The sequence below is a fragment of the Thermobia domestica genome, chromosome 5 (assembly GCF_964235325.1).
Source record: "Thermobia domestica chromosome 5, izTheDome1.hap1.1, whole genome shotgun sequence".
Lineage (NCBI taxonomy): Eukaryota > Metazoa > Arthropoda > Insecta > Zygentoma > Lepismatidae > Thermobia > Thermobia domestica.
Window position 1 is genome coordinate 166,183,782 of NC_137458.1, and position 25,372 is coordinate 166,209,153.

The 25,372-nt window shown below is 36.7% G+C and overlaps 1 protein-coding gene across 1 annotated transcript in view; it reads right to left on the bottom strand.

Moving 5' to 3' along the window:
- Positions 1-14,219: 14,219 nt before the first annotated feature.
- Positions 14,220-25,372, bottom strand: part of LOC145686247 (uncharacterized) — a 34,238-nt gene continuing 23,085 nt past the window's right edge. Inside the window, exon 3 of the mRNA XM_081759356.1 lies at positions 14,220-15,622. The gene's annotated coding sequence lies outside the window, so the exon portion shown is untranslated. The remainder of the gene's footprint in view (positions 15,623-25,372) is intronic.

A 25,372-nucleotide genomic window follows, 5' to 3' on the forward strand; every position in this document is an offset into this window, starting at 1 on the left:
GTTCTGTGGACTGGGTGTTTGTCCAGATGAAGGAAACGAAAGGCGCCAAGTCTTAAAATAATTTCTTCCAGTAAGAATTGTTCAATTATATCTGCCTTGATGCTATTAACAGCTTTCGTCACTATATAATGAGTGCTTGTTTCAATGGTAAGTAAAACGTATTTTGGTTTCCCTTCTTCGTGTGGATAAGGTTCTAAACCGTCAAACATCCATCGTTCACCTATAAGGCCTGGCGGGTGATGAAGTTCTCCTTGTGGCTTCTTCGGGAGTTTCTTTAGGATCTGACACTGCAGTTCTTGATTCTAAATGCTAAGTATGATATCACGTTTGGCATGTAGTACTTATTGAGGACGGTCTTATGTCTTCGAAAACCCGAAATTAGGCGCTGACGGGTCGTTGTGAATAGATTCGAACCATAGTCTTGCCAAACTTTTCAGGATACACAAAATATAAATTAATCCAAGTTCTGGATGTTTTTGTGTACGATACAGTAGGTTGTCTTTTAAGCGATAGCTGCTCTCATGGTAGATTTTTTGTCGGTTCTCTTCCAAAACTTCTATTATGTCAGTGTATGCGTCATCTTTGCGCTGTTCTTCCCGTAAGTTCTGCATAGATCTTGGTTGTTGTATTTGAAAAATGGGTTCTTCTAGAGAATTGGATCTGTATGCATGCAAATCCTCGGTTGCCTGACGTGGGTTCGTGGATTCTGGAGTATCATTGCTATTTTGTTCTAAGCGGCTGATGATATCGACCGGGTGCTACTTTCCTTCAATATGGCAGATATCAAAATTATAGCGAGCTAAGAAGTCTATAGCGTGTATATTTTCCTACCCAGTCCGGGTGCGTACGCAGAGAAGTTAGACATTTTGCGTCTGTAAACAATTTAAATTTACGATTAAGTAGGAAATATCTGAGTTTACGCAGAGCATAAATAATAGCGTATAGTTCTTTTTGCCAGACTGAACTTTTGATTTGTCTTTTGTAAGGCGACGACTGCAGTACGAAACAATTCTTTCTTCGTTAGTTTTAGGGTTATAACAGGCCAATAACCCTCCCAATTGATGTGAGCTCGCATCTGTATAGAGCCTTATCTCTAGCTTTTCGTCGAAATGGTAGAGAGATGGAGCATTCAAAATGTCTTCTTTCAGCTTCTCAAATAATTCGTGTTTTTCGGTCCATTTGAATTTAGCATTTTTAGTAAGGAGCTGTTGAAACGGTTCTACCTTGGTCGTGAAGTCCTTAGTATGACTTCGAAGATAAGAGTAAAGGTCTAAAAAGCTCTTGAGTATTCGTTTAGTGGTTGGCTTCTTAAAATTCTTGATTTTATTTGCTATTTTCAGTGAGACGCTTATCTTTTCTCCAGATACAAGGAATCCTAATACTGGGAGTTCTCTGTATAGCAAGTGAGTCTTCTTGGAATTGGCTCTAAAATCATGCTTTCGTAATTTTTGGAATAAAAGCTCCAAATCTGAGAGTTGTTGTTCTCACGTATATGAACCAATCACGATGTCATCTGCAAAATTGGCAATGCGTTTTGGTAAGCCGTCTAATAGCATTTTAATTACGATAGTCAAAGATTGGGAGCTTGAGGAATGGCCCATTACGCATCTAAGGAATTTATAGCTTTTGCGTGTATGGTTCACCTCAAAAGTCATGTATTTAGTGCTTTTCGGATGCAATAAGATTTGGAAGTACGATTGAGAAATGTCCAGGGTTGAAATTAGGGTTTTCCCTTTTAAAACCTGCAAAACGTCTTCTGTAGACTGGAATGGTATGCTTAAATATTTGGTGTAACTATTACATGCGTGGAGATTCAACACAAGTCTGAATTCTGAACTGTTTGGCTTTATAATCGCAATTAGAGGCGAAGAGTAATTACTCGTCTGTGTCTCAGTTATGGTTTTGGCACCTAACAGTTGTTGTATCTGCCTATCAATGTGTTCTCTTATTCCTAATGGAATAGGTGAGGAGCGGTGATGGAATGACGCGCTTTTATCTATGCGTATTTTGTGCTCTTATCCCCTAAAATAACCTATATCCTCTGGATTGTATAAAAAAAACATCTCTGTATTTGTATAGTAAGTTACCTACAGCTATTCGTTGGTATTCCGGTAAATCAGGATTTATATTAAAAAGGTCAATGTTGAAAGTTTTAGCGGTTTTAATCTTTCCTTATCTCTTCTTGTGCTCTAAATTGATGTTTTTTTCTTGTCTTCTATTTTGAAACAAAATTCTTACACGTCCTCCTGTAGACGCCACTGGTGTGCCTTTATTTAAAGTTATTATGCGTGCTGTAGGATTTGAGATTAATAAGGTAAGGTCGTTACTCGGTATTTTCATGGTCATTGCCGCCAATCCATATCGTTCTAACAATGATTCCAGTGGAGTAATGGTGTAAAATGCTGCGTCATGATTTTTTTTCGGGATTGAAATAGGGAAGTAGAAATGTGATTTCGCTGGGATCGTAATCTTACTAGCTGGGATTACGTTTGCATTTCTCTGCAAGTGCAAAGAATGAGTTGTCTCTTGTGACATTTCTTCCGTTTCTTTTTTCATTAGGAAAAGTAGGCTTCCTAGGTTTTCTATATAACATGGAATTATTCTCAAGGTCTATTTAAGAAAAAAGTGTAGTGAGAATGTAATTCCCAAAAATCGGACTGAAGTCCGCATCTATAATGCGAAAATAATGTAAAAAAGTTGTGGTGCCAATTTTAAATCTAATTAGAGCTATTTCTTTCAAAGTCAGAACTTTGTTAACGATGCCTTTGATGCGAGTTTGAAATGGTATTAATTTGCAATTTGGGGGTACGTCTCGTCTAGACCATAAACTAAGGCTGGAGCCAGTGTCTATTATTACTGGTAGACTGCTTCAATTTACACCAGTATTAAGCAATAATTTATTTTCTGGCCCCAGCTTAACATGTTCTTGGTGATCGTTGTAGGTCGCCTGGGCGAAAAAATTGCCGTCCGTCTCCTTAAGTTTCCTCTGTTGGCTGCTCTCCTTGAATGTGATTATTTTTTGATTGTGGTGGTTTCTGTGTGGCCCGCGGCGACTTTTGTAGAATGGCCCGCGAGGCTTGACTTTGGCCTGCGAGCCCATCTATGCGTTTCCCTGGTTGGATTTTTAAAATTATTCCAACACGTAGATGCACCGTGGTACTTATAACATATTGCACACACAGATACTTTATCGCCTTTTACAAAATTTTCATTTTTCCTACCGTGATTCCCTTTGTTGGTATTCTTTGCACCCGCTTTTTCTCCGTTTCTTTGACGATGTCTTTCCTCGTCATTACGTCTAGAATTAGTTTTCGTAGCATTCTGTGCCACCATTAGTGATAATTCGGCCATTTGATTGGCTAGTTTAGTGAGATTCGTGTGGGGGTTTGTGAGGCGGGTTTTGACATTGGTGGGGGTGCGGATTTGAAACTTCAGGTGGAGTGGAAATTGACTGTGGAGGGGAAATATTCTGCGATGGAGGTGCAGAAGGTAACGATTGCGAATAACAAGGAGCAGGTTGGGTGTGATGCACAGTAGAAGTTGGTTGTTGTACATAGTTTGGCAAATATGAATTATGATTCGTTTGGTTATGAAAGTCGTACAAAGGAAATGTTGAGGGGCGGTTAGGTTGGCCGATTAAAGAATGAATTCCCTGTGACAATTACACATAATTCCTCTTCTGCATGAGGTCGTGAGAATTTTCCAATTCATGAATTCGATCCTGCAGCCGCTGGGCTGTTTGAAAGGATTCCAACGCTATCTTCTGTAGTAAATTTTTTTGTAACCCCAATGAAAGAAAATAGATTTTCTGTTCCTCCGAAGCCTCTGGCATTAGCTGTCTAATGGCCTTTAATTTCCTTAATAAATATGAATCGACCGACTCATTTTCGCTTTGCTGTATTTGGAAAAGTTCTAATTCCGCGTTATACGCTGGTAAGTTTGGACGAGACCAAATTAATTTGGTTTTAAGCCGATCGTAATTTAGAGTGTCAAATTGATTTTGATGTTGTAACTGTAAAACTAAATCGAGAGCTACATCCTGTAAATACATCAGGAGAATTTCCTTCTTTTCAGGGGTCCATGTCTGGAGTAAAGCCAAATGAACAAATAACATGAAAAATCGATCCGGGTCGTCTGTACTGTGACCAGAATATCTAGTTAGATGAAGAATATTAACAGGTATACGGGAGCCTGATTCTGCCATATTACTATCACTTTCTTTATACGTATTTTTTCCAGATCTAGTTGTCGGCATAAATACCTGCCAGCTTAAAACGAATCAATTTACCGCTAATACTAATGAGAGTGCATATAACAATATGGATATTATCTTTATATAATCCTCCTTTAGTAACACCAACACTAATACTGTACCTTTAAAAGTTTCCGTTTTTCCATTAATAAAAAGAGCGTTCCATAGGAAAGTCCTTTTAATGTCTGTAAATAGACGCCGACGCATTTACTATGTAAAGTCTTTCAGTCTAAAGAGGTAGAGCAATTACTGTACACGGGAATTTGGACTTTTCCATCACCTTTTATTATAAAATTGTCTTCTTAATACAAAAGGTATACAAAAAGTAGTTCCACTAATAATTTGGGTAAGATAAAGAAAGGAACCCAATGACCAAGAGTCTTAGGGCTTTTGCAGGTGAGGTTCCTCTCGGTGACCAGGCGTCGTGAGAGGGGTTAAGCTTAGGTGTCTCTCTCGGTGACCGGGCGTCGTGAGAGTGGATAGGAACCCAATGACCGTGCGTCTTAGGACTTAAGGATAGGTACCTCTCGGTGACCAAGCGTCGTGAGAGAGGTTTAGGTGGTTTGATCAACCTGGGTAGATTGATGCTTGTTGATGCGTGCTGCTCTCTTTTGTCCTGAAGTGTCGGCTACCCTCGGTGATCTTAGTCTTGCCGACTGCTGGCGAATGTGGGCGACTCCTCTTCGGGTTCGTCGTCTGCGTTGTTTTTGTTTACTATTGGCACGTGTAGTACACATACGGTTATCACATGTTATGGAGACATGCGAAACCTTACAGTATTTAATAACAATGTTGCATGTTCTTATTGGGTTTCATTTACTTTTAATATAGTCAGGAAACGAATAAAGAACACTTATAGTGCTATGTCTTGTATTTGAGAAGAAAATCATCACAAGAATTTTGGAGTGTACAGAGTGGTGCTATTCAGCCGGTTCGCATCGGCTCGTTTCGCAGAACCGTTTGTTATACCCAGGAGTAGTAAAGTTTAAATATTTTTGTTTTTAGAAACTTACAGCTACAGGGTTAAACATGGTCTCTCAGAACAAGATATAAGCGTTTACTTCTTAATCTCAAATGCTCAGATATCAAGAATGAGAACTGGGATCACATTAGTGTAGTGTTGATAATTATTTATATTTGAAACGCATACATACCATTATCAACAACTGCCTAACTATTGCTGTATTAAGGTCTTTCCAATACTTTTTGACAACCATCTATCTTAGATAATTTATTTCGAAGATATTCGCAGTGTTATCTAATTTCGTCACACCACCTTGTATTAGGGTGCTGTGAAGGTCTACTTGTCACTTGTGGTAACCAGTAAAAATTTACTTTTGTCTATCTTGTGTGGTTTGTTTCTTTGTTTCCTAAAGAGAGTTCTATATAGAGAAGTCTCTCTCTCTCTCTCTCTCTCTCTCTCTCTCTATATATATATATATATATATATATATATATATATATATATATATATATATATATATATATATATATATATATATATATATATATTTACAGAGTGTTAATGAACTATACCGACAAACTGTAAGAGGTGATTCCTCATATCAAAATAAGAGAAAAAGTTCATATTGACCTACGGCAAAAAGTGCACAGTTTCAGAGTATGGGCTGTGCAAAATCGAGAAAAACCTGAATTTCAACAGCCCCTATTTCGAATTCGAGAAACTGTGGATGGTGGTCCTTAACACCGTATACGAAGCCATGCATACACAATCTAAAAATGCATATTTCGTAAATTTTCAATAGGTATACAGGGTATTCCTTACAAGGTGTAATTATCAGATATGCTCTGACTAGAGTTTTCAGATGTACCCTGGTTTCAAGGAGGGTCCAAAGTAGGCAGAAGGTAAGCCTTGACAACAATGGATATCCAATGCTTTGGAGGGAAGTCGGAAGTGTTAGGAACCGGCAGCTCCATGTTTTTTTTGTGTTCGGAATATGTGATGCGATGTATTTCGTCACGGTATATTTCATGCTTTCTTCACTTATAAGCGTGAAAGAAAACATTGCAGCATGGGTTTTCCCGAATATGAGAAACCGTGTTGCTGAGGATCCTTAACACTTCCGACATCGCGTCAAAGGATTCTGTATTCACTGCTATCAAGGCTTACTTTGGACCAATCATAAAGTCAGAGCATATCTCAAAATTAGGTTGATGGCAGGTCTGGAAATTTCACCCTGCAAGGAATACTTTGTACACCCATTAAACATCAATGAAATGTGAATTTTTGGATTGCGTATGCATGGGTTCCTTTACCCTGATAAGGACCACCATCCAGTTTCTCGAATTCGAAATAGGGCCTGTTGAAATTTGGCTCTTTCGCGATTTTGGACAGCCCTAGCTCTGAAACTATGCACTTTTCCTCACATGTCCATAGGAACATTTTCTCTTATTTTGATGTAAGGAATAACCTCTCTGTTTGTCGGTTTAGTTCATTAACACCCTGTATTATATATATATATATATATATATATATATATATATATATATATATATATATATATATATATATATATATATATATATATATATATACAGTTATTAGTGTCGAATCCATAGTTTTCGGGGTAGCTGAAATGAAGAACCGATGCTGTCCGTCCTGGATCCGCCCCTGAAGGAAACCTTCACTTTGCTTTCGGGAAAGAACCGTGTCCGCATCAAACTATTGACGATTTCTTCAGGGGCGTCATTTAGGGGGCAATTGCCCCCCCCCCAAACGGTTTGAGGAATACATATACTTTAATCGATTGTCTACTAATATACTAGTACAAAACGTGAAAGTCATATGTCGGTGGTGGTCTTGCCTCCCTCAAGTGAAGCCCCCTGAATCTCGGCCTTAGCAACTTGTCCCTCTTCTTTCGAGGGAGGTATGGGAAAACACACATCGACAGCAGCGCCACAGTTGAAATGAAAAGGCTCTAGCATCAGGCGAGAAAACCATTATATTTTCCAGTTTTTGCCAAAATTTCCGAACAAATCATTTTTTTCTAATGGGTTAAAACTTAACGGAAATTTTCCATAGCACAAGGAATATATCTCTATAAAATATATGTTCGGTTTAACATATTAACTAAAATGATTCTAGCCCCGTTATTTTAACACTTCCCTGCATCAATCGAGAACTTCGTAACATTAAGATAATTTAAATGCGTCTTTATTAATTAAGCAAACTATACGATTATATTTTAGTTTCTTTTGTAACCATAACTCTATTCTATGACGGTGCTAACCTTAAAATGTTTGGATTACTGGTGCACTTGAGCGCCCGAAAGGGAGGGCTGGGTAGGGCCCTCCTCTGGATGCGCACGAGACGAGTCGATACAGAATTTTCCTGACAAAATTGGAGTCGAGACACAGCTCTTCAATAAAAAAAAATATTTTTCGAGTCGAGACATCACTTTTACACATTTTCGAGACGAGACAGTCTCAAATGTTGTCTCGTGTTCATCCATAGGCCCTCCCCCCTTGGCTCACGAAAATATATTTACGTAATATAGCAAACCACGCATACTAATTACCAGAAATTCAAGATGTAATCTAGCATCAATGGAGATGGGTCCCTTCCTAGATAATTTTCTTCGGGCGCCCCTGGTGGTGCACATATGTTTATTTACTACAAAATTCCTCTATTCTAATACAAGAAACGTAAGTACTCAATTATCTTAACTCTAAACTAGTAAATATAAAATAGTTTTCATTTTAAAAGGATAATACAGTAAAATATTCGAAAATTCCCAATTTTTGTTTTTTTCCAAGCTCGGGAAAAACCCCTAAAAAGCTGTTTTTAACCCAAAATTTTCGTTTTTTTTTTTCTAGACCTTCACAACACTACTCATACCTATCCCCAGTTTCGTTTCACATTTTGAAACTATGATAGACTTCTAAACTATGCTCTCTCTTTTTAGTGTAACGACTCAGGGTTATGCAATTTCCGGTTGCAATAAAGGGGATCTTCTCTTCATACGCCCATTGCATACGAAATCAGTTTTTTGCTATCTCTTTCAAAAATGGAATTTCTAGTTTAATATCCCACGATTATGCTTCGCGGGTGAGGGAGACGGTGCTGATGATAATGAATGAAATGTTGTAATGAAGATAGTGGAAGAAAACAAGAGGACCCCGCAAATGGTGTTTGTCCAATACAAAGTTCACTTGATCGGATCGAACCAGGGACTTCATGCATTCGACGTGAGCACTCTACCACTGAGCTACCGCGGTGCCCTATCTCTTAGAGCTATTAATATAAGCGGATATTGTACTATTTTTACTACTTTCTGTTGCAGCAGAGGAATAATAGCTGAGATGAAATCAATTCTTGGAACCCTGATTCCATATATATGAAAAAGAAACGAAATCTTTGTTTTACTTCACACGCATATGCCGGTTAGGCTAAAGGAGACAATGATGATGAGAAATGAATGAAATGGTAGAATGAAGAAAGTGGGAGAAAACCCACGAGCACGGTGCTTGTTCACCAGAAAGTCCACATGGCGCGAGCTGGGATCGAACCAGGGACCCCAAACACTGGGGGTGAACGCTCTAGCATTGAGCCACTGCGCCTTCATACATGAAAAAGAATGTTGATGCCTCTTATTACAGTTCTCACTCTATACGAATCAATATTGAAACCGGAAGTAGTTGTTCATCCCTATCACTTTCGATTCGAATAACAGAATAAATTCGGAGGTGGAACCTATCCGTACAGGGCAGAATTCATAGGGAAAAAAAAAAAAAACTACTTCTCACTATCTGTTACAGCTCTTTTCCTGTCAAAAATGTTGAAGCTAGAAATCGTAAGTTTCCACCACTTCCGTATTGAATACGGCAAAAACTGTAGTGAAGCTTATGTTTGACATTGAATCCATATAAAATGTATATTTCTCGTTGACTTACAGTTTTTGCTCTTTGGTCAACATTGAAACCTGAAGTGATGTTAATTTCTATCGCTCCCGATTGTAATACAGGAACAATCAGAGATGAAAACAATCCACGCAAGACATTGAATCTATAAAAGAGAACTTTTTGCTATCTGTTCGCAGCCCTTCCCTTTGGTCTAGTGGCTAGCGCATGAAGTCCTAACACATTACAAAGATTGAGATTCCGCCTTAAACTGTAGGTTCATGTCTCGTAAAGCCTTGGTACTGAAATAGGACGCTAAACTCCAACTAACCAATTAAAGGGTAACTTTAGATTACTGTTTTTTCTTCTTTATTATTGCGATTGGTGTTAAAACCGACGGTCATTGATTTCTAAAACTCCTCGTTTGAGTAGATATAAAGGTCAAAATATAACTTATTCTTGGGATACTGAAGCCATATACAGATGGTGATCAGAAAAATGGAAATACCTGTAGTTGGCAACACGTCAGATGTATGGGTTGGCAGTGGTGTCCTGGCGCCTGCAGCCGGTGGTGGTGTGTTAGGTCGGTCTCCATACTACGTCAGGCGCAGTGGAACAGCAGTGTCCAGTGGTTGCAGCAGACGGAGGTAGTGTAAAATGGGAGATATCTCAGAGTTTCAAAGAGGGCAAATTGTTGGTGCGCGGTTATGTGGAGTGAGTGTGACGGCAGTGGCTACTGTGTTAGATGTGTCGCGTGGGACAGTGTCGAAGGTGATGACGGCCTACACAACACACTGGAAAACCACATCGGGGAAGTGGAACAGTGGGCGGAAGAAAATCATGAGTGACAGGTCACGCCAGGTATTAAAGCGCATTGTCACGCAGAACCGTCGTGCCACTGCGGAGCAAGTGACGGAGGAACTCAATCAGCACCTCCCCCACCCTGTTTCAACAATCACAGTCCATCGCGAATTACATGACATGAGCTTACGGGGTCGTGTTGCACGGGCCAAACCGCTCATCAGGGACCATAACGCTTTCGCACGCCGCAAATAGTGCCGCGACCATGCAACTTGGAGCGTTGAGGACTGGAAACGTGTGATATGGTCGGATGAGTCATCCTTCACCCTATTCCCAACAACGGGCTGTGTTTATGTGTGGAGAACGGCCAAAGAAGCCTATGATCTGCAGTGTCTCCGCCCAACCGTGAAACATGGCGGCGGCTCGGTGATGCTGTGGGCCGCCATATCATGGTTTTCATTGGGTCCTGTGGTCACACTTAGCGGACGAATCACTGCCAACGATTATGTCGCAATTTTAGGAGACCACTTGCATCCTATGATCCGGATGTTGTTCCCGGACAATGACGCCATCTTCCAAGATGATAATGCACCCATTCACACAGCTGGCGTTGTTGCAGCGTGGTTTGAGGAACATCGGGATGAAGTTCAACACCTCCCCTGGCCCGCCCAATCCCCAGATCTCAACATAATTGAACATATGTGATCCGTCTTGGAAACACGACTCCGGCGACGATTTCCACCTCCATCCTCTCTCACAGAACTGGCCGATGCCCTGCACGAGGAATGGTGTAAAATTCCACTTGCTACCATTTATGACCTCTATGCCTCCATCCCACGTCGCATCAAGGCTGTTCTGAAGGCGAAAGGTGGCCCGACACCATATTAATCTGGTAAGTTGCAATTTCGTTCAGGTGTTTCCATTTTTCTGATCTTCATCTGTATCTCTGGAAGTCCATACTGAAACCGAAAAGATAGATTTCTACTACTTAGGGAAGAGACCAGGATCGTGATCAAGATGTTAGTTTATAGATCGAGACAAGCACTTGTAATACGAGACGAGGCAAAATCCAGTCTTGAAAGTCTTCCATGACCATGGTATCCAACGCTAAGATACTTTCGATGTGCATTACCCTGTCCATCTCCGTTGTGCTGTGTGTTATAATAGAGGCTTCCAAACCTCGGACATTTGTGATACTATAACATGCTTAGTTTGCAACAGTGAATAATAAATGTGGTATATAAGTTTTCGTTTGAAATGTTAACTTGATATATGTAATAATATGACGTAGTGCCATTTGAAAAAGATAGACTAACTTTATATTGGGTTGGCAACACAGTTCATCCAGTGGTTATAAAATACCTAGGGTGTTGTCCCCTCTCTATAGTTTCTTGGAGCAAATTTTCGCTTCTCTGTCTTTTACGATTTCTGAGATATTTACTACTAACCTATATACCGACACTGATCGTTGCATTTAGGGACAATATTAAATCTAATTGTAATGGATTTTTCCAAAGACAAATTTATTTACTAGAAAACGAATGGAAAAAATATACGAAATGATAGCCTGGTTCCTCAAACTGCAATTCTTGTTCCATAAAATAATTTGAATAACATGTAATGAAATATGAAATTACATATCTTCGTTCCTAACTTGAAATATATTTATAAAATTATTACAATTCTCATTATGTTAAAAATATAATGAGTCCTTGAGACGACCATCGACCAAATCAAACAAAATTCAATTCTACAAAAGAAGTACATAATACATTAAAATTACCCAGATGTAGAAACAGTAGATAGACGTCTTCAACATACTACAGTATTGGCTTTTCACCTACGTGTGTATGGGACAAGGTTCCAAATTTCGAAACTAAAAATAAATTTCATACACAAAAACATATATGAACCTTTCGCTAACTTGTTTTATTGCTGTATTCAATTATTTCATATATGCAAAATGGCTTCACTAGGAGAGAGAAAAATTAAAAAAAAAAAAAGAACCTACAAAATTCAGGTCGTCTGTAAATGGCATGTTCCCTGGTATATCCTGTCCTGGGATGAGCAACTTCCTCTATTATATTATTCCTCCTCCTTTTGTAATGTAATTGCAGATATTAGCCACTACAAACTTAAAATGTAAGAAATTACGGACAATTGGCAACATCAAACTATTATTCTCCTTTTTAATACGTTAAAACTAGATAAGTGTAATTCCTTATTTTTAATTTTTCCAAAGTTCATATCTTTAACTTGAGTGAATCTGCACATTCTTGATTTTCTGAAGTACATAAATTTGAATACTATAGAAATGTCTCCCCCAACCACCTCCCGTTTTAATAAAGTTTATATGCCGTGTTTCATCTCTTCAGGGATTTGTGAGGTGCTCAATTCTTGACAAAACTGGAGCCTTCTTTTACCCTCTTTAGAACATGTTTGAAAAAAAAAATCCTTTCTTATCTTTTGTCTCCGTGACAAAGAAGTGTTCTGTCGAAATTTCACGATTCTAGCTGCAGTATTATGGTCTGCGCGATGATGAGTCACTTCTACTTTTCTATATAAGAGTACAGAATTGATATAAATGGTGTAAACCTACGCCTCATATGTTCTAAAAATGTTAATGAATACATGAAATAAGGTAATATACGCATATAAATTAATCTTTTAGAAACCATATTACAGAAATTTCATATTTTGATTTTCATATTTACTCATTTTATTCTTCATAGTCTGCCTCTCTTTATTCATATTAGAAAGGAATCAACATACGAGGTGTGTTCAAAAAAGTATCGAACCTTACTTTTTTCCGCGTAAAGCAATGAAGCACTTTCTTCAAGTGTAGATGTAAAGGGGACCCTCATGCGCAGTCATGATCTTTTCTCCGCCTGTGAAAGCGTCAGTGGTTGGCATTCGGTCAATAAGTGAAAACATGTAGGGAGCGGTCGTCGGATTTGCTTTTGTAAAATAAGAGAATTAGAGCAGTGATATAGTATTAAATTTTGCCAAAAGCTTGGCGATACAAAAGTGGAAAACATTCGCAAGATTCAACAGACTTTCGGAGACGATGCCATGAGCACCTCACGCATGAGAGAGTGGAACAACCACTTTCAACGATGGCCACACATCAGCGGACACTGAACCTGGTTCAGACAGGCCCTCAACAAGCCAGAATGACAATGTCACTGAGCAAGTCGGAATGTGACCTTGCAGGACCGTCCTATAGTCCGAGAAATTGCGAATATAGGGATAAGCATCGGAGCGGTTTATTCAATTTTGAACGGGAATTAGGGCATGAAGAGAGTGTCCGCGAAATTTGTACCGAAGCTGCTAATGGACCTCATTCTGTGCATTTGATTCACGCTTTCATAACTAAACACAACATTCCTTGTGTCGTCAGGCTACCTACTCACTCAACATGGCTCCGAGTGACTTTTGGTTATTGCCACTAAAAGACACCCAATTTGAGTCAAGGGATGACGGCATGGTTACTCACCATTCCAAAAACTGCGCTCCAGAAATGTTTCCAACAATGGTGAGAAATATGGGAGAAATGTGTGCATTACCAAGGAGACTATTTTGAAGGGAATTATTGTTTCGGATTTCTAAAATTAACAAATGTATTTTTCCCCAACCAAAGGTTCGATACTTTTTTAACACACCTTGTATACACATAAGGTTTCATACACAAGCCAGGAAAACAATTCCTTTAAGAAAGAAAAAAAAAAAAAAAAAAAACTAGGCAGTTCACTTAAATGAATTCGTGCGAATCCCCAAACTTGAAGTATAATTTATTAGATGTAGAAAAATTTATTTCGTACTCAAATTCTTTCGTTTATTTCCAGTAATGTGACTGCCGAATCCATTTTAGATTTACTGTTACCTTGTTAAAATTCACTTGCATAGAGAAAAATGTGGTCGTTCCATGCTCCATAATAGTTGTAATGCCTTTTAAACATAGGATGATGTTTAGAAAATTTCACGTTACACAAGTTGTACGGAAACTCTTGGTTTTGAATTTTGACAGAACAAGCTAAGCTTAACAAAGTGTATTATTAATACTATGGATTTTGTATTCGATTAACTTGAAAGAAGTCCGAAATGTATTATTCTTGTAAAAAGTGTATTATTCTTGTCCATGAGAAATCCAGATTTCTTATTCATTTTGAATAAAAATACCTTTTCTACCTACCTAGTTTGCTTCCAATATCATCCAACTTCTATTCCAAGGAATCTGAATAAATCAGGCATTAAAATCTTCAAAGTAAATAAGTATAAAAAAAAGAAAGAAAAGAAAGGAAAATAATGATGTTTGTACCAATTAGATTTATTTCCAAGAGAAAATTAAAATACAACCAATTACGTTTATTTTATTTTATTATGCCATATGAATTGTGCTTAGTCTTCTTTCTATGGAAGGAATAAGTTGTTTTTTTTTTTTTAAAAAAAAAAAGCATAAATATACTATTACTTGTAAATTCTTAACGTAAGTTAAACAGAAGTGATATATGATATATGATTGTAGTACTTCCCACTAGAAAAATCAATTGTTTAGAAAGGATAAAAAAATATTATTTTATTAAGAACATTAAATCGAAGTTAGCCACTTCAACTGACGTGTAAAAGCTATGAAAAAACTTATTTGAAATACAAAAAATATTAGCATCCACGTAGTATACGGAATTAGTTCCTTAGTAATTACTATTTGAACGAAGGAGTCTCTCACTGGAATGTAGAGACAAATATAACAAAACTGGTTCAATAGAACTAGCCTTTAAATGTAGTCATACAAGGAATTCACTAATGTAAAGATTTTTGCTTGAACTAGGAACTTGTCATACAATCTTATATTAACTCATATTTCAGGTTGTTGAAACATCTCTCGTTAGAGGACCTCATATAGAACGGAAATTAGATATAGTTCTTGTATTATTTACAAGACAATGTTGTTGATAGTTTAAAAAAATCGTACAGCCCTATATTACAAATAGCTTTTGAACTATTATCACGTACCAATATTAGTTCAGAGACTTTTTATCTAAACCACAGAACCCCAAAGAAACAACTTCACACCAAAGCTCATCATTATCATGGGCTTGTGCAAAGGCGCAACTGGAACATGGGAAAACAAAGATACAACATATTATTCCTGATCACCAACACACAACGTGCGAATTGATCAGAATTTCATTGACAAATATTAAAAGAAACACACGACAGATAAAAGTAATAACTATATCCGTTGTAAGAATGCGATACGAATTATGCGATAAAAACCAAAAGGAACCTGAATAAACATGGTAACAATAATTACAATCAAGATTTTTCACACTTCAAGTCTATTTGAAGAGTATGTTATTTAAGTATTATATAAAACAAACACTGTTTGAACAGTTACGTTCATAGAGAATTATAACGATCTCTGTATTCCCATGTTCCGTACAAGCTTAAATTTAACAATAAATTAAGTACATTTCATACAATTACACTACGCCAATTTACACAGCACTGATATGTATTAATACAAAATGTTATTGCTGCGTATGTTGAAAAATTACACAATCAAATTTATTTGTTTGATCCCTTATCGTCATAAGAAGCCTTTTGAAGTGTGACCAAGAAGATGAAAGCCTATTTCACGTATGATTTGATAGTCAATATTATTTAAATTTTCTAAGCATTCTCGCTGCCTGGCGGATGAAGGCGCATCTGAAAATAAACGAGACAAACATGACAACATATTTCGATTTGTTTTTCTGAAACCAAATTACTACTACCAACGCTCAATTCCTGAGATGTAATACCCTGCAATTTTTGGTAGGTATATACTATACTGTTTTAAAAAAATATAGCATATACTACCCCTATATAGCTCGTTCTTTCTTAAATTTAAAATGGGTATACGGTCGACTATAAAAATATTAAATAGGTATACACTGTATACTTCCGTATACGCCCCATTACACCCCACTTTTAAAACAACCAGTTATTGAGAAAATACAAAAATGAATATTACACGATTTTCTTCCTCTTCCTAAAGCTTTAAGAATATTAGAAAGAATCATAAAAAGTTAAAATTCCGACGTTTGGTACTTCAAAGAATAAAGGAGTGCTACATGTTCACAACTCAATATATATCCAATAGAGCAATAATAATATCGCTGCCTATTTGTAAGTAAACCAATTAAATTAATATACGATTAATTAAATGTATTTTTAATAAAAATTATTACAAAGCATTATAATGTGAACATAACCACGAATATGAAGATTTCGTAGTGGATGACCCTAATTTCTACATTTAGATACAAGATCTCATGAATTTAATCTATTCATAGTCACTGATATGAACAGTATTGGGGAATGAGGATCAAGGAACTACCTACAAACTCTACGAAGACAGTTGTGTCCTGATAAATGAACCACCCTATTATTAGCTTACAAGAGCATGGTTCAACAACAATACACATACAATATTATTGCCGAACCAAGTGTTTACTGTCAACTGCTATATAAAAAAAATACTATTTGCGCCACTACTATATATATATAAAAAAAAAACAAGGGAAAATATCCATGGTTTAAGAAAACCTGATTTCTTCTGGTAGTACGAGGGTCACTACGAAAGTTTTGAGATACGCATTGTTGTGGCACAGTATTTGAATTCCAACAATTGCGTTCGGTAGTGGTATCCAGAGCGAAGAAGCGAAGCAAGTTTCAATTCGCCTCGCTTATGGGTGTGGCCGTATCGCCTTCCTTTGTTTGTCGATGTGAGCAGTATTCGGCAGTCTAGAATGGAGCTCGAAAGGGAACATTTTCGGGCAATGATCCTTTACGATTTCAAAAGTGGTTTGAACGAGACACAAAGCCTTGACCGTTTGCAGGCGGCATTTGGGAACCTTGCTCCTTCCCGTGTTACAATTTTTCGGTGGTTTGGTGAATTCAGAGAAGGCCGGACATCGCTTAAAGATGAAGAGAGAGCTGCCGCTGTGGAACAAATGATTCGAGGAAATCCTCGAACAAGGACATTGAATCTACAGTGAACATTGGATCGCCAGCAGTAACAAAAATTCTTCATGATCATCTTCGGCTCAGGAAGATTTCATCTCGTTGGGTGTCTCACACTTTGACTGAACAGCAGAAGCGCATGCGTGTGGAATGGTGTGAAGAAATGCTTGCAAGATTTGATGAAGGCAATTCTCGACGCGTCTCTGACATTGTTACTAGTGATGAGATTTGGAACTATCAATTTGACCCTGAAAATAAACGCCAGTCTACAGTTTGGATCTTTCCAGACGAAAATCCACCCACGAAAGTGAAGCGACCGCGAACTGTGGAGAAGATGGTCGCAACTTTCTTCTCCAAATTTGGCCATGTTGCAACTCTTCCACTTGAAGAACAAAGGACTGTTACTGCTCAGTGGTACATTAATGTTTGCCTAACAAAAGTGTTCCAGAAGCTTCGGGAACGGCGTCCAAGAACTGGATTGCGTGGGATCCTGCTTCATCATGACGCGTCCGCACACACGGCTAACATCACAATTCAGTTTTTAGAATCTACGGAGGTCAAACTTATGACTCATCCGCCGTATAGCCCTGACCTGGCCCCGTGTGATTTTTTCTCTTCCCCAGGATCAAAGATCGCATGAGTGGGAAGAGATTTTGCAGTCCTGAAGAAGCTGTAGTGGCTTACAAGAATGAACTTTCAACACTTGAAGAAAAAGACTGGCAACACTGCTTCCAAGTGTTTTTCGAGGATGCAAAAGTGTGTACAGTGTAATGCTGAATACTTTGAGAAAATGTGTTAAATTGATTTTACGTATGTATGTTATTTCACATCTCAAAACTTTCGTAGTGACCGTACATGGGCCAATTTCAGGGTTAAAAAAAAATGAAGCTCTCAGGCTTTAACATTTGACTACAGTTATCTCATGGACATATTAACTTTAAATGTTTTACTCCAATCCAAAAGTAGATTATGAAAGAATTGATGGCATGATAATGTGTAAGCAACCCGGAAACCCTATGCACTGAATGTCGTCCACCACAAACTCACATAGCCAGGGAACGAACAAGAGGGTTGTCCGCCTCAGAGTTGAAGATGAGATAGACGTTTAAGGAGAGAAACAATGTATGTTAAATTAAATGGTGTCCAACTTATAGAAACAAGTACAGTACATGAGGTTTCTTGTTAAACGCTTTAAACACAGACATGCATACTGTGCTTTCACAACACCAATCAACGTCATCTAACATAATTGGTTTTAGCAGAAGCCAATCGGAGCGATTATAATAAATTACAGTTAACAGCTAGCGGAGTTTATGCATATTGTTACTAAATTGATAGTAGTAATCTTTTTCTTCGTTATTCTTCACTTTTTTTTTTCTTAATTATTGTCCTCACATTCACCGCACTACCGATACAATTTTGTTTAAAAAAATCACTCCCAATCACCTTTCTGTAGCAGCCCATAATGTTAGGGACATACACAGGACAATTAATTATATCATATCGTTTCAATTGAGAATATATCTTAGAGACTGCTTTTCAAGTTTACGAATACATTATTGTTCGTTATGGAAGTTGCTAATTAGGAGCAACAACATCTTTTAGGCAGCAGACAAAAACAAAGCACTATTTGTGTTTAAAAACATTAATTCACAGAATCCTTGTTTCTATGACTGACTAGACTGCTGTTATGCAACGCAAAGATTATAAACAACAGGCACTGAAGCTTAGACTTTTATTCGAACAACTATTCTGAGTAATATCTGACTAATTTGTTTTCACAGGGATCGATTCCATAACCAGACCACTAATCTTTGGCTATGATTCTTTCCAATACGTACATATCAATTACGTATTTTATTATACGTACTTCAAGAATTGGTTTAACAATAAGCCATGAATTTCACGCTAAACACATTTTATTAAAACCATCGAGTAATTTGGAACTACTTAAAACTACAAATACGCAAATAGACGGAACATCCGGATTCTTTCGATGGCTCTACGATTTACTTGACGTACAAACTGGATATCTAAGTTTAAAATTTGTAGCCAAAATCCTAGTGGCCCTAACTGTATAGCAATCGAAGTTATGGAAGAAATTAATCAGTTGTCTCCCTGGTCTTCCTTTTCAAAACCTTTACAACGAATGCACAAATTTCAAAACCAACTACTAATACCATAAAACAATGATTACTATATTTTGCAGTGGAATACTGTAGCGCTGTACGAGGAAGAAAAATAACTTATTACAGGGATATGAAATAACTTAAAACGCTTCATCCAGTGCAAACTTTTACTGTTTCAGGAAAGTTTAAATCCTCCCTCTTTTTTTAAAAAAAAAAAAAAATCTTAAAAAATTGGTATGGGTTTGGAATAAAAGCAATAAATGTGCAATTGATATAAGTCTATCTTACTGCTATAGTTTTACTTTTCTTAACGTGTTAGTTGGTATAATTGTCTCTACATAACTTAAAAAAGCTGCCTGCAGAGCAAGTTCTCAAGAAACCTCAGATGCTATAACCTTTACGTTTTTAGTAAGTTGTCCGTTTCTGACGCAAACTATTTAGTTAAGAAATGGGAATTAATTACTCAGTAAATAGATTTACTTTACGAAGTTTAGTTGAAATATAGATTGTTCAAAGCTAGCTTCCTTTTTAGAAACATAGCTGGAGTGTAATATTCTTTCTCCTTTTTCAGTTAATTATTTATGTACGAAATGAATATGACTACTCGTATCATTTGTCTTCTTCATAGGTCACCATCTACTTTCCCATTCTCTGATTTTAGTAGGTTTTGTACCCTTACAGAAAACTCAGATAAATAAAATTTCCTCCAGATAACAAAATGTTTAAGTTATTTATATACTTATTTTCAGGAAAATAATAAAGACACTAGTCCTCCAATACATGATTATGACAAATAGTCTAGTTTCTCAAAGACTTCAGCACCTTGCCGTTTTCCTGACTCTCCATATTTTTTTCGGCACAGTTCTAGAATCGTAGCAGTGCAACAACTGTTGTCCCTACATGACTTTAAAAACTGCTCACAGCATGTTGTTAGGAAAATTCACATGCTATACAGTTTCCAGTTTTTCAGTTAAACAAATCTGGGATTGTTTTGTGTACATACATAAAACAATTTACAAAAGAACATTAGTTATTAAAAAAAAAAAACTACTCAACAAATGTTTCAAGTAGAGTATTTTACAATGTGAAATGAACATTATGCAAACAAAATGTGAAACAAATAGACGCCTTCGAAATGTAGATATGGAGAAGACTGAGAAAGAAAAAGAGTAGAGTGGAAAACCAACGAGCAAATTTAACAAACATTAATTAACAAAAAAATAAATAAATAAATAAACTGCAACTAAACTTTAACATCCTGCATTAAGTTATAATAGGACTAACGAAGACAGATGATAACCGCATTGAATAAAGTCAGAACGGTGAAACTGACAAGTAAACCTTACGTTTGGGTGAATCGAGTTGCTGACGGAGACACATATGAGAAAGTAGTACTAAATGTGGTCAGTATTTCAGTGAAGTTATAGGTGCGAAGCTCCAGGGGTTTAGGAGATATAGCTACCAGAACATTACATGGAAGTACAGAATAGTCTTCATACAGTTGGAGGTAAAAGCTCTATAAGACCTCTTGTAACGACAAAAGATGAATAACAAATATATGGGTACGTATTAGGACTAGGGAGAAGTCATATAGTAAGGGTATACCTGGCGGCGGCCATCTTGAAATCCGCCATTTTGAATTAAGGTTAAGTTTTTAAAATAGGAATAGGGTCATGTGATACATGATTTAAGACTCGAATTTAATCAGAAGAATAATGGTGACGTTAATTTTGGTTTACGCGCAATTGATAAAAAGTTACAGGGAAATTAAATATTGTTGCAGCATATATATTAGTCCTTTACCCCGCCTTGTAAATTTTGTGTTAATGATAATAATTAAATAAAAAGCAGATGGATAAATATTAGGTCTATGGTAAGAGTTGCCTTGATGGCGGCCATGTTCAAATCCGCCATTTTGAATCAGACAAAAGTTTTAAACAAAACGCATAACAGTGACATCTTATTAATAGCAAATTTGCCATAAATCCAACGGTATAACCATTTTTGCTTTATCATTATTCAGCACAAAATTAAATGGGAATAGAGTAATGCAATAGATGACTTCGGGCTAGAAGTTAATCAAAAATAGAATGTTGGCGTTACAATGTTAGTTGTTTGATGCTGTACTTGCACGTCATTTCGTTGTTTTTCTTGTATCCTGTTCACATCTATTTCTCGTTCGCTATTTAAAACTTTGTCTGATTCAAAATGGCGGATTTGAACATGGCCGCCATCAAGGCAACTCTTACCATAGACCTAATATTTATCCACCTGCTTTTTATTTGGTTATTATCATTAACAAAAAAATTTACAAGGTGGGGTAAAGGACTAATACATATGCTGCAACAATATTTAATTTCCCTATAACTTTTTATCAATTGCCCGTAAATCAAAATTAACGTCACCACTGTTCTTCTGATTAAATTTGCGCCTTAAATCATGTATCACATGACCCTATTCCTATTTTAAAAACTTAACCTTAATTCAAAATGGCGGATTTCAAGATGGCCGCCGTCAGATATATCCTTACTATATGACTTCTCTCTAATCCTAATATGTATCCATATATTTGCTATTCACCTTTTGTCGCTACAAGAGGTCTTATAGAGCTTTTACCTCCAACTGTATGAAGACTATTCTGTACTTCCATGTGATGTTCTGGTAGCTGTATCTCCTAAACCCCTGGAGCTTCGCACCTATAACTTCACTGAAATACTGACCACATTTAGTACTACTTTCTCATATGTGTCTCCGTCAGCAACTCGATTCACCCAAACGTAAGGTTTACTTGTGAGATAGTGGGGAAACAAACTAAGAACTCAGAGAAAATGCACAAGCACTCTTGTCATATTATATATAATATACAACATAGTCGGAGCATCGTTTACGAAGAGTACGATAGACAATGGGTAAGAGGAAAAAGAGGGAGAAGACGGCAGTTCACATAATGAAGCAATCGGCGGCGGGTTTTAAAACTTCCAAAGGACCAGTCAATAAAGGCAGAATAATTATGGAGATGGAAGACACAAAAGAAACCAATGCAACTGTGTATCAAACAGATTTGTTTTGATTCTTTGAATGCTCTCAACTTTGATTATTGATGGAGTTGTGGTATTTTTATAGATCATGACTGGTATATACAAACCTATCTACATGATTTATAAAATGTTAATACATTAAAAAACCTAGTAGAACTACATTACACAAATTATTATTTTTAAATAAGAGTTCTTTGAGGCTAAATGATTAGTGTTATCACTGTTGGTAGGAAACGCTCTGGTTCCGTTCTCAGTGGAAGTATATGTAGTACCAATACCATCTTAACCTTAGATCAAAACTCACGCAATCTCGATGGTGAACAGTAGTCGCTAACGCTCTTGCCTTTGGTGCGAGAGGTCCCGGGTTTGATTCCCGGTGAGGCCACTAGGTCGAAAAAGTGTAAAACGCTTTTTCAGGCCAGCCACCCTGAATGACGTTTTTCCTGGGTTTTCCTTATTCACACCAGGCAAATGCCGGGGTGGTACCTAACTTATACGTCCCAGGCCGCTTCCTTCCTTTCCCAATCCTTTCTTCCTTCCCCTTCCCCGGATTGTGTGCTCGTCGAGGGACGTCATCCCTCAAAAACGTGAAGGGCTAAATGGCCTTTGATGCCGAAAGCCCAGAAATCTAAAATCCTATCCTATCTTCGATGATGGACAGGAACGTTATCAAACTAATTAAAAGACTAAAATATATGTATTTTATCCCAATTTTTTTTACATTAAAATAGAATTAAATAAAATTAATCAAATACTTATATCACTGTGAGAAACACAAATAATTTAAACTTAATATTGATAATATATTAATTATCTTGAAAACATGAAAGTTTCTACAGAAATTCACGTGATTTTTAAACTTGATTTTTTTTTTTTTTCAAAAATTCTAACCTTCAGGTTTAAATCAACTTCAAACTCTCAGATAAAGTTTCAGTATAAACTTGTGTACAGTACCAGATGACAAATTAATGAAATATGAAAAATAACTACTAACTACCTGCTATAAACTAAGAATGTCATATGTCATAATAAAACAAAAGCGTCCACAGTCCACATAAAAGGCATAAGCAACATGAAAGACAAAAGAAACAAAACATAAAACATGAAATGCGTCAGAAAAGTCCAACAGTCCGTCGAAAGCTCTGTAAAGAAAACACGTGCTAAGCAATAATACATTTCTAAGTAGACAATATAAAGCAGATAAGAATCCATTCAAAAGTTGCTGATGACAGATTTCTTTCTTTAAACACTAAAAGATCACCAAACATACACTAGCATATAGAAGCACAGTAGAGGTCAGTACAAGAAGTTACCTTTCTTCTGGAATTTCGGATACTCTCATGAAAAAAATTAAACAATAAAACACGTCCTTTCTTTATTTAGGGTAAGATTTACTCGGAGGGTATTTTTACTTATGTATGTTTGTTTTTACTATGATTACTGTGAATCAGCGTAAGAAAACTCATCGTTAAATACACATCTAAGATAATTCTAGAAAATTATTTCCAGGTATCGTTCCATGAGATTCCAGTTTCAGGTATATGGCTATTTTAAATGTGAGAATATAACCTAGTGAACAATGCCACAAGATTAAGTGACAAACTGTCCAGTAAAAATCTTACAGACGCTTCCAACGGAATTAGTGTTTCCACTCATCGTTTTTATAATTTAGTAGCTTACTACATAATCAACCATGAACATAAAAATGCTGATTATGTTCAGTATACCAGATTAACACGTATTACACTAAATAAAATGGTATGTTGTAGAATTATATGAATTAAAGAAGTGATCCGAAATTCCAAGTGAACTTCTGTACTAATATAACCGGACTCCGAAGGAGAAAATACACATATGCAACGGCTGAAACAGAAAAGAGAAAAAGACATAAAGCTATCAGAAATAGATCCAATGGATTTGGAAAACTCCAAATTCACTACACTAAATAACAGAAAAACATTGAAGAATTAACATATGAAAAGAGAGGATGAAGCCTGCAAAAGAAACGCTGAAAAATTAAATATGAGAAAAGAAGTTCCTGACACATAAATGGTATTAAGAATGAAATCTCACTCATACAATACACACACACACAAACACACAGATAAATCTGAAAACATCTCTTTTATGATCCAAACAGTTTTCATTTGAACATTAAAAGTCGTCATATACTCAACCAAAATTTAATGCCGCTCTTTATCTTCTGTAATAAGAAAGAAAAAAATACAGGAGTTCGTAGAGTTGTGGAACATTTACAGAACGTTTATGGATTACTGAAGATTCGCAAGTGGTAATGTTTTCTAAGCACGGACCATGTCATGACTAGCACCTACAATCTTAATCTCGACAAAAGTTATTTAATTTTTAAACAATAATACCGTCTTCAAGATTGCGTTATTTCTTTGGAACATATATAAGTATAAATTTACTTTTTATTTCCGATAGCAGTAGCAAGAATATACCAGGTGTATGCGCAAAAAGGAATACACCGACGATCGACAGGGATGAACATCACCTGATGTTGCTTTAATTCAATGTATTTATTTATTTATTCTTTTTATGTATTTATTTATTTCGGATTCAATGCTAGTGCCGCTTGAGTAAATAGAATATAGCATATATTGGGAGCCAAGGGCTTTGGCTGTTATGTATCACCACTACTGTTAACAGAAAGTAATGCTGTTTACCTGCACTGTGCCATAGAACATCGATATTGTCCCAAAACGGAAAAGGTTTTCAGCTTTATTTCGCAGATAGGAAAGTTCGCGGGAGAAGCAGTTAAATCGAAGCAATGGATTCATTCTGTCAAGTTACGCAAATTCTTGGTGGTTTGTTACGGTTTGAAGGCCTTCTTCCGAGCTTCGAAAAGTTTGACGTACGGATACTTGATCCCCTTTATAGCGTTAACCTTTACCTTAATAGAGACGATATATACCTAGGTACAAGCATGGCAACGCACAAGCAAAACTAATCTGATCCAATGAAAATCGGCACTTGATGTTTTTAAGATCTTAAATATGCACACAAAATCATTCAATATTTTGCAGTTACCACCACCAAATAGCAGATTCAGGACTGACACTGAATGAATATGTGTGCATACCACATAGAATGCATCATATATATTCTGCCACATGAAGTAAGCACTGTTATTTGAACGGAAGAAATTGTGCATTATATTATTTTGACATATCTGTTTATATCACATGAACATGGAGAGTAGCAATCATGAGTACGAATCAATGACAAAAGAAATGCTATCAGACATGCATACAGAAAGGAAC